Below are 13,053 nucleotides of genomic sequence, written 5' to 3' on the forward strand. Positions count from 1 at the left end.
ACAGAGAGACTGGAAGAGCAACAGAAAGGCAGAGAATTGGACACCCTTTGCCCTTTAGTCACATGCCACACTGATGATCGCTTTATTGTGAACAATGCCTTTCGGAACCAGATTATGAATGCCACACAACTTCAAGATGGTGAGAAGGACGCAGGTGTCACAGCAGCCATTTGAAGCAGTTTACATCAGCGTGGTTTGCGTGCTAGACAACCTGTAAGGTACCTGACCACACCACCAGACACAGGCATCATCTACACTGAACAAGGGACCAGTGGCCTCAGTACTGTTCACTAATGAAAATCGATTAAGGCTGAGCAGAAATGATGGCTGCCAATGGTGTTGGAGATGTCAAGGAGAGCACTATGCATCAGCCACTGCTGTCATCAGACGAGCCATTGGTGGTGGTCGTGTTACAGTGTAGGCAGATGTGTGAAAGTCAATACAGAATAGACCTACACTGTGTGAATGGTACAGTAACAGCCCCTACTACTGAAATAACATAATTAATCCAGTCATTGTGTGTTACGAGGGGGACCCGAGGAAGCGTGCCAAGATGGTATTAAGGCAGCTTCCGCCGGTCAAGGTCCACTGTGCGGCGTAGGGGACTGCTGCTATGGTCGTTATGAGTGAGTGGATTGTTGCTGGTGATCGTCTGTGACGTAACAGACGATCTGCGTACACCAGCTCGCCCTAACCTGTGAGGGTTGTATGGGACGGGGCTTACAGCTCGGTGCACTTGTTGCACGATGCAGCACAGTGGCGCCTACGCACGTGTGTCCAAATGGAAGTCACAGAAACGTGGCACGAGGGTAGCACAGCAGTGCCCGCGCATGTGTGCTTGACTACAAGGTGAGTCCGAGGAGCTCACCGAAGGCAGGAACACAACCTGCAAACAAGGTACTGCCAGAGCAGCTAGGGCAAAAGCCCACCAGAAAACAATAATGCCTGTACAGCGGCGTAGCAGCACGCTGCCAGTCATCCAACAATAGAAGACGGTCGCGCACCGCCATATTGGAAAGTGGGGTTTTTAAGGAGGTGCAGCTCCACCCAAAGGCGGGCGCGAGGCGGAGACGACGGACTTGACCCAATCGGGATCCACGACGTCCCAGCCCGACCAATCAGGGTTCACCACATCACCAGCCTCGTCATCAAGCCGTGTGATGTCAGTGGGCGAATCAAAAGCTGCCACGTGGTGCACATGCTCATTCTCCCGCCTCTGAGACATAGAGGCAGGATCTGTGGTTTCACAAGGTGCAGGGATAACGAGATTCTTGCTGCTTCCCTGAGTAGCTGTCCTCTGCACATTGTGTATTCTCCTGAACCTTCAGTGCTGCTGAGCAGGAGGGCTAGTGGCAGGCAAGGAATGGGAGACCACATCATTCCTTACAACAGGGGAGCAATGTAGTCTCCTAGACCTTCAGCACTGCTGAGCAGGAGGGTTTGTGGCAGACAAGTAATGGGAGACCACATCATTCCTTGCAACAGAGGAGCCATGAGGTGTAACAATTGTGCCTCTGCATCAACAGCACAGGCCTAATGTCATCTTCATGGAGGACAATGCTCCAGCTCATCAAGGTCACATTGTTAGGGAACGGCTGCTGGAGACTGGGGGACCTCAAATGGTGCAGCCTCCACTTTCTACAGACCTAAACCCCATAGAAACCTATAGGATCAGCTGAGTCACCATGTAGAGGCCGTAACTCTGTACCCCAGAATATCGATGACATGAGGGTCACCCTCCAAGAAGAGTGGGAGTCGATGCCACAGCAGACAATAATTCAATAACTGTCAAGCTATAATTGATGCTAAAGGTCACATGACAAGTTATTGAGACATTGACATTTTGGTGGTGGGGTATACCACTTTGGTTTTTGTTTCAATTAAGTGTTTGAGATAGGGAAATCACCATTACATGCTTCTATTTAAATGCCCAAGTTTCATGATAAAATGTATCACTGAACTTTTTACATTTTACATAAATTTTACCCGAAAGTCAAAGACCCTAAGGTTTTGTGAGTAGTGTATGTGCGATATACTGTCACACCTTGTAGAGTAACAGGGCCTTCCTTTTGTTTTCCCTTTTGGAAAATAATATCCTCAAAAGTAAAATATATTACAACAGTAAAAATGTTCCCTAATTGTTCCCTACAGTAACTATGTCCGACAACTGCCAGAAACCAATAATCTATGTTTCTCATTCTGGCCCTCATACATTAATTATGTCACCCAGCCTGGGCCCCTTTCTGTAATAATGTCCTTCCATCCCGGGCACCGTCTTGTACTAATCTCCTCCATCCTGGGCACCTTCCTGTTATAATGTCTTTTATCCTGTGCCCCTTGAATTAACAATGTCCTCCATCCTGGGCTATTTTAGTTAATAATATTCCCCATCCTGGGACACTTTTATTTAATAATGTCCTCAATCCTGTGCCCTTCCTTTAATGTCCCCCATCCTGGGCCTCTTCATTTAATAATGTCCTCCCTACTGGACCCTTCCTATAATGTCCCCCATCCTGGGCCTTTCCTGCGATTTCCCCCATAATGGGCCTTTCCTGTAATTTCCACCATCCTGGGCCTTTCCTGTAATTTCCACCATCCTGGGCCTTTCCTGTAATGTCCCCCATCCTGGGCCTTTCCTGTAATGCCCCCATCCTCGGCCTTTCCTGTAATGTCCCCCATACTGGGCCCTTTCTGTAATGTCCACCATCCTGGGCCCTTTCTGTAATTTCCACCATCCTGGACCTTTCCTGTAATTTCCACCATCCTGGGCCTTTCCTGTAATGTCCCCCATCCTGGGCCTTTCCTGTAATGCCCCCATCCTCGGCCTTTCCTGTAATGTCCCCCATACTGGGCCCTTTCTGTAATGTCCACCATCCTGGGCCTTTCCTGTAATGTCCCCTATCCTGTGGCCTTCTTGTAACGTCCCTATCCAGGGCCTCTTTATTTCATAATGTCCCCGTTCCTGTAATGTCGCCCATCCTCGGCCCCTATATATAATAATGTCCCCCATGCTGTCACTCTGCTGCAACATAGAAAAAAAACAGATTCTTCTTACCTATCCATGGCATTCTCTTGCTGCTCTATATGAGGTGTGAACGAGGCGGCATATTGCAGTGACGTCATACGTGTGCAGACGTCTGCTGCTACCGGCCATTTTCTCTAATGGGGTGCAGAAAGCCTGTGGCACCACAATACATTTCAACTGAATGGACGCACATTCAGGTGATAACAGTGCCTTTACCGGTGGGCCCCCAGTCTTCAATGCCGGATCGGGGCACTGCATCTTGCCGGTTCAGTAAACTGGGAGTATTTTTAACAACTGGTTCTACTGAACCGGTAAGAATCAACTGAATCCCACCCATGGTGCTATGTATGTGCTAAAGGCAAGTCAGTATGTGGTCCATATGTCTGTTTTTTGTCCTTGGCATGATGTTCGTTTTTTACAACCGCAATTAAAAAAGAAATAGTTAAGTTTCCTTTGTTGTTTTTGCAATGGATCTGTTAAAAAACAGATGCAAAGTCTCTCTATCTAAAAATAATAATATGAAATGCTGCACTAATCAAGAGATAATGTGGGTGCAGAACCCCAATCACCAAAAATCGAACAATTAAAAGGAACCTATGACCAGGTTTTTTCTCCATCCGAGAGCAGCATTCAGTAGAGACAAAGACCTGATCTGTTATTTACTGGGCTACTTGCTGTAGTTTTGATACATTACTTATTTATCTGCTGCAGCTCTGCTAGTTCCCTTAGGCCTAAAACACACTTCCGCATAAAAAACATACGTGTCTCCCGTTCCATTTTTCGTGTTTGTGTTCCGTTTTTTATGGGCGTTTCTCCGGTACGTGTGACATCCGTGTGATGGCGTATGCTTGCAGTGTGTGCGTGTGGAATGGCTGTGTATGCGTACGTGTAATGTCCGTGTGAAATGATCCGTGTGTGATGCTCAATGTCATTGATACATGTCGGCTGACAGCAGACAGAGTCGCGCGATGAGAATGAACTCTGGTGAACTTCACCCGACTTCATTGTCATGCTGCGGCTCTGTCTGGGTGTCGCGTACTGATTAGCGGTCACCCGTGAAGGGCTCACCGGTGACCGCTAATCCCTTGAGTGACTGAAGTGAGCAGCGCGATTAGCGCTGCCGTCACTCAGGCTACCCGCGGCCAGCTGGAGTCCTCCCCCCGAGACCACACCTCACCTGTGACTTCATTGCTGTCACTTGGGCGACTTGCTTTCACAGTTGGAGGATCCAGCGGTGGCTGCGAGTAACCTGAGTGACATCATCGCTGATCGCGCTACTCACCTCAGATGCTGTGTGGAGCTGACAGGAGCGGCGGTGTTCTTCTGCAGCTCCTGTCACCTTCATGTAGCAGAGCTGGAAGCGACGCGGGACCTCCGTGGATTATGCCGGACATGGATGGGTTTTTGGGGCTTAATAAACTGGTGAATGAGGGTATTTGCTAGTGTTTATTATTCCAAATAAAGGATTTTTACAGGTGTATGTGTTTATTTACTTTAACTTACAGATTACTCATGGAAGGTATCTTGGGGAGACGCCTGCCATGATTAATCTTGGACTTAGTGGCAGCTATGGGTTGCTGCTATTAACTCCTTATTACCCCGATTGCCAACGCACCAGGGTAATTCGGGATGAGCCGGGTACAGTTCCGGAACTGTTGCATCTAATGGATGCGGCAATTCTGGGCGGCTGCTGGCTGATATTTTTAGGCTGGGGGGCTCCCCATAACGTGGAGCTCCCCATCCTGAGAATACCTTCCTTCAGCCGTATGGCTTTACCCTGGCTGGTATTAAAATTGGGGGGGGACCGCACGTCGTTTTTTTTTTTAATTAATTAATTATTTATTTAACTGCACAGTATATACCCGCCCACCGGCGGCTATGATTGGATGCAGTGAGACAGCTGTCATTCAGCGTGTGGGCGTGTCTAACTGCAACCAATCATAGGCGCCTGTGGGCGGGGGAATGAGGGAACAGTAGATTGATTAATGAGCGGCCGGCATTTTTCAAATTAATTGAAGCTGCATATCTTTGGCACAGCTGTTCTTCGCTGTGCTGATGATCGGGGATTGGTGAGTATGCGACAGGGGAAGATACAGACCGAGCGCCAAAGGTTTGATGACTGAGAACAGCAGAAAAAAAGGTAAGTAGACTGACATTTAATAAACAAAAAAAAAGCCCGGCGTCGCTCGTTTAATAACGCACACGGACGGTACGTGTAGCACACGGACATGCTACGTGTGCTGTCCGTGCAGGCACGGACCCATTGACTTTAGCGGGTCCATGCCTGCGTGCTGACCGCCAAAAATGGACATGTCGGCCGTGTGGAAAAATGCACACATGTACTAACCACACGGAAACACGTTCCGTGTGGTTTTACATGTGTGTGCCTTCTACCATAGGGTAACATTTGTCAACGTGTCTCCGTTCCGTCGGTACGTGCAAAAACGTACCAAACACGTACCGGAGGCACGGATGTGTGTCGCAGGCCTTAGTGATGAGCTTTGCCATTTAGTGTTCTATATTCATGAGCAGACAACAGTGACATATATACAATGAACAAAAATATACGGTAATCGCAGCACATTTGTTTTTGCTCCCATCATGATCTGAACTCAAAGGTCTAAATCTTTTTCTATGTACAAAAGGTCTTTTTCTCTCGAATATTGTTCACAAATTTATCTAAATTTGAAAGTGATCGCTTGTCCTCTGCGGAGATACTCCATCCACCTCACATGTGTGACAGATCAAGATGCTGATTACACAGCATGATTATTGCATTTGTGACCAATGTTTTAGAGAAAAAGGCCGTATGTGTGCATAGAAAATGTCTTAGATCTTAGATTTCAGCTTATGAAAAATGGGAGCAAAAACAAAAGTGTGGAGTTATATTTTTGTTCGGTGTAGATATCCATTAAGAATCCTGGATGAATAACTGTAATTTTAGTTATTTTCCAGACTCCTCAGTCCCATTCTCCTCTAGACTCCTCTGTTCTCTTCATCCAGACACCTCTGGCCTTCTCCTTTACCAGACTTATGTGTTTTCTTCCTTCAGAGTTCTTTATTCCTCCTCCTCATAACCCTTCTGTCCCTTTCTACAGACTCCTTTGTCCTCCTCCTCTTCTTCCAGACAATACTGTTCATCTCCTCCTCCTGACGTCTGTTCTCTTCCTCCAGATGCCTCTGTCCTCATTTTATTCCAGACACCTGTGTCATCCTCCTGACTCCTCTATCCTCCTCCTCCAGACTCCACTGTGCTTCTTCTTCTTCAGACTCCTCTCTCCTTCTCCTCCACCTCATAACTGTCCTCCAGATTCCTGTGTCCTCCTTCTGCTCCAGACTCTTCTGTCCACTTTTTTATCCAGAATCCTCTGCCCTTTTCCTCCTCCTCCTCCTCATAACTCCTCTGTCATCATCCTCTAGCATTCTCTATCCTCTTTCTCCTCCAGACTCCTTTATCCTTCTCCAGCCTCCTCTGTCTTCTTCGTCCTGACTTTGTACACCCCTAAACTCCTCTTCCCTGCTTGTTCTTACTCTGTCCTCATCGAGACGTCTGCATCCTCCACCTCCTCGAGACTCCTCAGTCCTCCTTCTCCTCCAGACTTCTCTGTCCCCCTTCCTCTCCAGACTCTTCTGTCATCCTCCTTCTTCTCCAGACTTATCTGTTTTCCTTCTTCTTCTGACTCCTCTGTCCCCCTACTCCATTCAACTCCATCCTTCTCATAACTCCTTTGTCATCATCCTCCAGCCTTGTCTATTCTATTTCTCCTCCACAGTCCTCTGTCCTCCTCCTCCAGCCTCCTCTGTCTTCTTCATCCTGACTATCCTCCTCCAAACTCCTCTTTCCTCCTCGTCCTGACTGTTCTCCTCCAGACTTCTCTATGCTCCACCTCCTCCAGATTCCTTTGTCCTTTTTCTCCTCCAGACTCCTTTGTACTCCTTTTCCACCTCCAGACTCATCTGTCCTTCTTTTCTTCCAGACAACTCTGTCCTTCTTCTCCTCCAAACTCCTCTGTCCTCCTTAACCTCCAGACTACTCTGTCCTTCTCCTCCAGACTTCTCTGTCCTTTTCTTCGAGTCTCCTCAGTCCTCCTTGTTCTCTAAACTCCTTTGTCCTTCACCTCCTCCAGACTCCTTTGTTCTCCCTTCTTCTCCAGACTCCTCTGTCCTCCATTTCCTCCAGAATCCTCTATCCTACTTCTCCTCTAGACTCCTTAGTCCTCTGTCTCTTCCAGACTCCTCAGTCTTCCTTCTCTCCAGACTCCTCTGTCCTCCTCCTCTAAACTCCTCTGTCCTCCTTCTCTCCAGACTCCTCTGTCTTGCTTGTCCTGACTCCTTTGGTGGTGGCTTATCTCCACATCCAACAAACGATTAGTCACTGGAATTCGACCTGCCGGATTCTACTCTACTCTGACATCATTTCTTTGTAGAAAGTCGAGAGGCCTCCATACTAATCAGTCTGTAGGATGATCCTGCTATTAGTGGGCTCGGATTACTCTAGTCTAATATGTACAAGGTTCCTTACAACTTACTTGACTTATCTGCTGCTAGTGTGGCGCCCCTGAGGCTTCAGTCGCTACAGAGTATTGCAGCTCATTTAAGGTGCGGTATTTGCCTCAAGGTAAGGAGAGGGTTAATCACCGGTGTTCCACATTCACACCTTACATAAATCTTAGTAGCCTTCTCTCTGGGCAGCTGTGCTAGGGTAGGTAGGGGGTTGGCCATCACGAAGCATGGGAATTCGCCAATCACTAGGACAATCACCTGGAGGGCGAGTTCCACTTAGGGGTACTTTACATGCTGCGACATCACTAGCATTTGCTGGCGATGTTGAGCGCGATAGCACCTGCTCCCGTCGTACGGCCGATATGTGGTGATCGCTGCCATAGCGAACATTATCGCTACGGCAGCGTCACATGCACATACCTGCTCTGCGATGTCACTGTGACCCGTGAACCGCCTCCTTTCTAAGGGGGCGGTTCGTTCAGAGTCACAGCGACGTCACAGTAGCGTCACTGAACCGCCGCCCAATAGAAAAGGAGGGGAGGAGATGAGCGGCCGAAACATGCCACCCACCTCCTTCCTTCCTCCTTTTCCGGTGGACGCAGGTAAGGAGATGTTCGTCGCTTCCGCAGTGTCACACATAGCGATGTGTGCTGCGCAGGAACGAGGAACAACATCATACCGGTGGCAGCAGCGATATTAAGGAAATGAACGACGTGTCAACGGTCACCGTTTTGAAACGATTTTACGATCGTTGATCGTCGCTCATTAGTGTTACACGTTGCGATGTCGCTACCGGCGCTGGATGTGCGTCACTAACGACGTGACCCCGACAATATATCGGCAGCGATGTTGCAGCGTGTAAAGTACCCCTTAGGGTAGAAATAGGAGCAAACTCACACAATCACTAGACAGTCTACCAGGGACATCAGTTCTGGGACACGACACCACCTCTTTCTCCTCTTCACAGGACCTGGGGTTTACAGCGGAGCGCTCAGGCCAGATGCCTCACAGCGGGAAGGGGAACTTTAGAAAAGGACTTTATTCTGCTTTCAAACACCGGTGGCTTCTCCTAACTTATCCGAGGTTCACAGAGCCGATTACAGCAGGTGACCGATATTATCCGGGCGAGCGGCACGAACTGTGAGTAAAGACACCTGGAACCGCAGCCACTGACTCAGACTCTTTATTACCGGCACCACCGCCCCGCGCCTCGGCGCCAAATGCCATCACCACTCCTCTTGTGCCGCCCTGGCAAAACCAGGGTGTCACAAAGGTCTGCATCCATGTTTTTGGTGCAGATCTCACACTCCCTTGGGAAGTTTACCACACACAGAAACACACCATCCAATCAGGTCCCATTCACCCCCTCCCCAGGAAAAGGGAGGGGCAGGAGGAGCTTAGAAACAGCAGAGCAGAGTTGAGTTTGCAGCCAGTCTGCAGGAGGAGAGAGTTCTGGAAGCAGCTCCGTTGGGATCAGAGGAGAAGTGGTAGTGAGGGCCTCAGGAGCAGGCCAGCCACTTGTGGGGACCCGGAGTGGACTGGGAGAGGGTAGTGCCCCCCCCCCCGGTGCCAGCTGTCGGGACCCAGTCCGGACCAGTGTGCAGAGCAGACACAGACCTCGAACAGGAAAAGAGCACCTGAATCACACACACAGGTGTGGGACCCGTCCTCACAGCAACCGGCCGTGGGCACCAGTTACCAGCAACTTGGTTAAATTCTGGACTCGCGTCAGTTATTGCTTATACCAGAGGTTCCCAACTCCAGTCCTCAAGGCACACCAACAGTGCAGGTTTTCAGGATCTCCTTAGTTTTGCACAGGTGGTAATTTAATCACCTGCACTGGTGATGATTCCAACCCCTGTGCAATACTAAGGCAATCCGGAAAACCTGCACTGTTGGTGTGCCTTGAGGACTGGAGTTGGGAACCTCTGGCTTATACTGTGAGTACTCCTGCACCACCCGGTCCAAGCCATGGACTGCACCTGTTATTCCCCAAACCACCACTCCCAATTGGGCCCCGGGACTACAACTCCCCTACCCGTGGAGGGGATCCCGCCTTGCTGTCACACACCATCAGTCTCGGGCACGGTCCCCAGAGGCAGCGGCGGTGCCACCACCTTATCACCGCAACCCACGGGTGGCGTCACGGACAATTTCCCTTACCTAATCCCCTCTTTGCTGTGGAGCCTGGGATCACAGACCAGGTTACGCCACCGTGATACCCACAGAAGTGACCCCGTGGCCCGGATCTGAGTACCCCTTATCCCTGGGCGACACACTCTTATCATCCTCCCCGGGGCCCACTCCGCCTATGGGGAGCGATATCATCTCTGGCTGCTTCTACCATCCGCCCCACAAGACAGCGACAGCAGCGGCGGCTAAATCCCTGGCCGCATACCGCAGGTGGTGTCACGCCATTCTTCCTACTACTGCCCCCATCATCATCCCTCCTTATTGGTGTACACCTCGGGGCATGAAGCCGGGCAGGCCACAGCGATATCCCAGATCATCACACCAGCCCAGTGACGAGTAACTCAGGTACGAGATACAGTGTGCCTGATGACCCCTGTCCTCTGGGTGCTACACTAGTATATAAAGAAGTTGCCCAGGACTATGAGATGAACTACTACCTCGTAGCTGAGCCACAGTCATGGTGTCCAGGCTGCCTACACTGTGTACTTCCGGCCTCCACAGAACCTGCTTACAACTGATCTGCAGGATGTGCGGTATTGGACCGCCACTATGTGAAATTCATGATCTATCCTAAAGAATAGTCCTGGACAAACCCTTTGAATTATTTCTACTTTACCCAATACTATAAGGAATACGACATAGCACAAGATTATATATTCCTGCCTCCAGTTCTATATGGCGGCAGAGTCTTCCCTCAGGTCTATGTCATGTATATGAACAGCTTTGCTTGCTACAACACAGTAGTGTTTATATTCCCTCGAAGAATATGAATTTCTATGTAATATTTCTGCAGAAATGACAAGTGATCATTTATATCAATTACTCCGTCCTCGCTGCCACAACTCGCAGTACACGACGTCATGAAGAAAAGCTCTCACAATGCACAGGAGATCCATAGTATAAGACTGTTTACAAGCAATAAAGCAGTCAACACAATTATACAATTTGCATAAGAAAAGCTGATATCATTTGTGAATATTTGGTGTTTCTTGCTCTGCGGCGGTGAGTCAGTGACGATTATTTCTAGCGTCTTTTCCACAAATAGATTCTCATAATTGCCTCTAACATTTGCTTAAAAGCCTCTCCATCAGAATCATTTTTTAACATTTCGGAATGTTTAGTACCCAGAAGTAGAGTCAGACTAAACAGTTTTGTAGTCTGTTACCATAGAGACACATAGGGGTGCAGTGGAGCTGTGAACACTAAACAATGGCAATTTTTTTAATTATAGAGTAACTAAACTTTATTTTTTTGTTCAACATGGAAAGTTATGAAAACTTTGCAAATCACTTTATTAGGAAATTTGTTTTCACTCTCGTAAAAAAAAATGCATGTACGAGTGTCAACCAAACCCCAGATCTTCCCCAGTCTATGTGAAGGATGGTACAGACATTGGGCCATGGGGGCTCCGCACTCCTCCACCAGTCAGTGTGTGTATAACATCAAGCGGGGTGTGTGTATAACATCAAGCGGGGTGTGTGTATGACATCAGGCGGGGTGTGTGTATGACATCAGGCTGGGTGTGTGTATGACATCAGGCGGGGTGTATGTATGACATCAGGCGGGGTGTGTGTATGACATCAGGCGGGGTGTGTGTATGACATCAGGCGGGGTGTGTGTATAACATCAAGCGGGGTGTGTGCATAAGATCAGGCGGGGTGTGTGTATGACATCAGGCGGGGTGTGTGTATGACATCAAGAGGGGTGTGTGTATGACATCAGGCGGGGTGTGTGTATGACATCAGGCGGGGTGTGTGTATGACATCAGGCGGGGTGTGTGTATGACATCAAGAGGGGTGTGTGTATGACATCAGGCGGGGTGTGTGTATGACATCAGGCGGGGTGTGTGTATGACATCAGGCGGGGTGTGTGTATTACATCAGGCGGGGTGTGTGTATGACATCAGGCGGGGTGTGTGTATGACATCAAGAGAGGTGTGTGTATGATATCAGGCGGGGTGTGTGTATGACATCAGGCGGGGTGTGTGTATGACATCAGGCGGGGTGTGTGTATGACATCAGGCGGGGTGTGTGTATAACATCAAGCGGGGTGTGTGCATAAGATCAGGCGGGGTGTGTGTATGACATCAGGCGGGGTGTGTGTATGACATCAAGAGGGGTGTGTGTATGACATCAGGCGGGGTGTGTGTATGACATCAGGCGGGGTGTGTGTATGACATCAGGCGGGGTGTGTGTATGACATCAAGAGGGGTGTGTGTATGACATCAGGCGGGGTGTGTGTATGACATCAGGCGGGGTGTGTGTATGACATCAGGCGGGGTGTGTGTATTACATCAGGCGGGGTGTGTGTATGACATCAGGCGGGGTGTGTGTATGACATCAAGAGAGGTGTGTGTATGATATCAGGCGGGGTGTGTGTATGACATCAGGCGGGGTGTGTGTATGACATCAAGAGAGGTGTGTGTATGATATCAGGCGGGGTGTGTGTATGACATCAGGCGGGGTGTGTGTGTGACATCAGGCAGGGTGTGTGTATGACATCAGGCAGGGTGTGTGTATGACATCAGGTGGGGTGTGTGTATGACATCAGGCGGGGTGTGTGTATGACATCAGGCAGGGTGTGTGTATGACATCAGGCGGGGTGTGTGTATGACATCAGGCGGGGTGTGTGTATGACATCAGACGGGGTGTGTGTATGACATCAGGCGGGGTGTGTGTATGACATCAGGCGGGGTGTGTGTATGACATCAGGCGGGGTGTGTGTATGACATCAGGCGGGGTGTGTGTATGACATCAGGCGGGGTGTGTGTATGAAATCAGGCGGGGTGTGTGTATGACATCAGGCGGGGTGTGTGATACTAAAGGCTACTTTACACGCTGCGATATCGGTACCGATATCGCTAGCGTGGGTACCCGCCCGCATCGGTTGTGCGACACGGGCAAATCGCTGCCCGTGGCACACCACATCGCGCTGACCCGTCACACTACTTACCTGCTCTGAGACGTTGCTGTGACCGGCGAACTGCCTCCTTTCTGAGGGGGGCGGTCCGTGCGGCGTCACAGCGACGTCACTAAGCGGCCGCCCAATCAAAGCGGAGGGGCGGAGATGAGAGGCGGTAACATCCCGCCCACCTCCTTCCTTCCGCATTGCGGGCGGCGGCAGGTAAGGTGAGGTTCCTCGTTCCTGTGGTGTCACACGGAGCGATGTGTGCCGCCGCAGGAGTGACGAACTACATCGTACATGCTGCAGCAGCGATATTTGAGAAGGGACCCCCATGTCACTGATGAGCGATTTTGAATGTTTTTGCGACGATTCAAAATCGCTCATAGGTGTCACACACGACATCGCTAATGCGGCCGGATGTGCGTCAC

The sequence above is a fragment of the Anomaloglossus baeobatrachus genome, chromosome 9 (genome assembly GCF_048569485.1).
Source record: "Anomaloglossus baeobatrachus isolate aAnoBae1 chromosome 9, aAnoBae1.hap1, whole genome shotgun sequence".
Classification (NCBI taxonomy): domain Eukaryota; kingdom Metazoa; phylum Chordata; class Amphibia; order Anura; family Aromobatidae; genus Anomaloglossus; species Anomaloglossus baeobatrachus.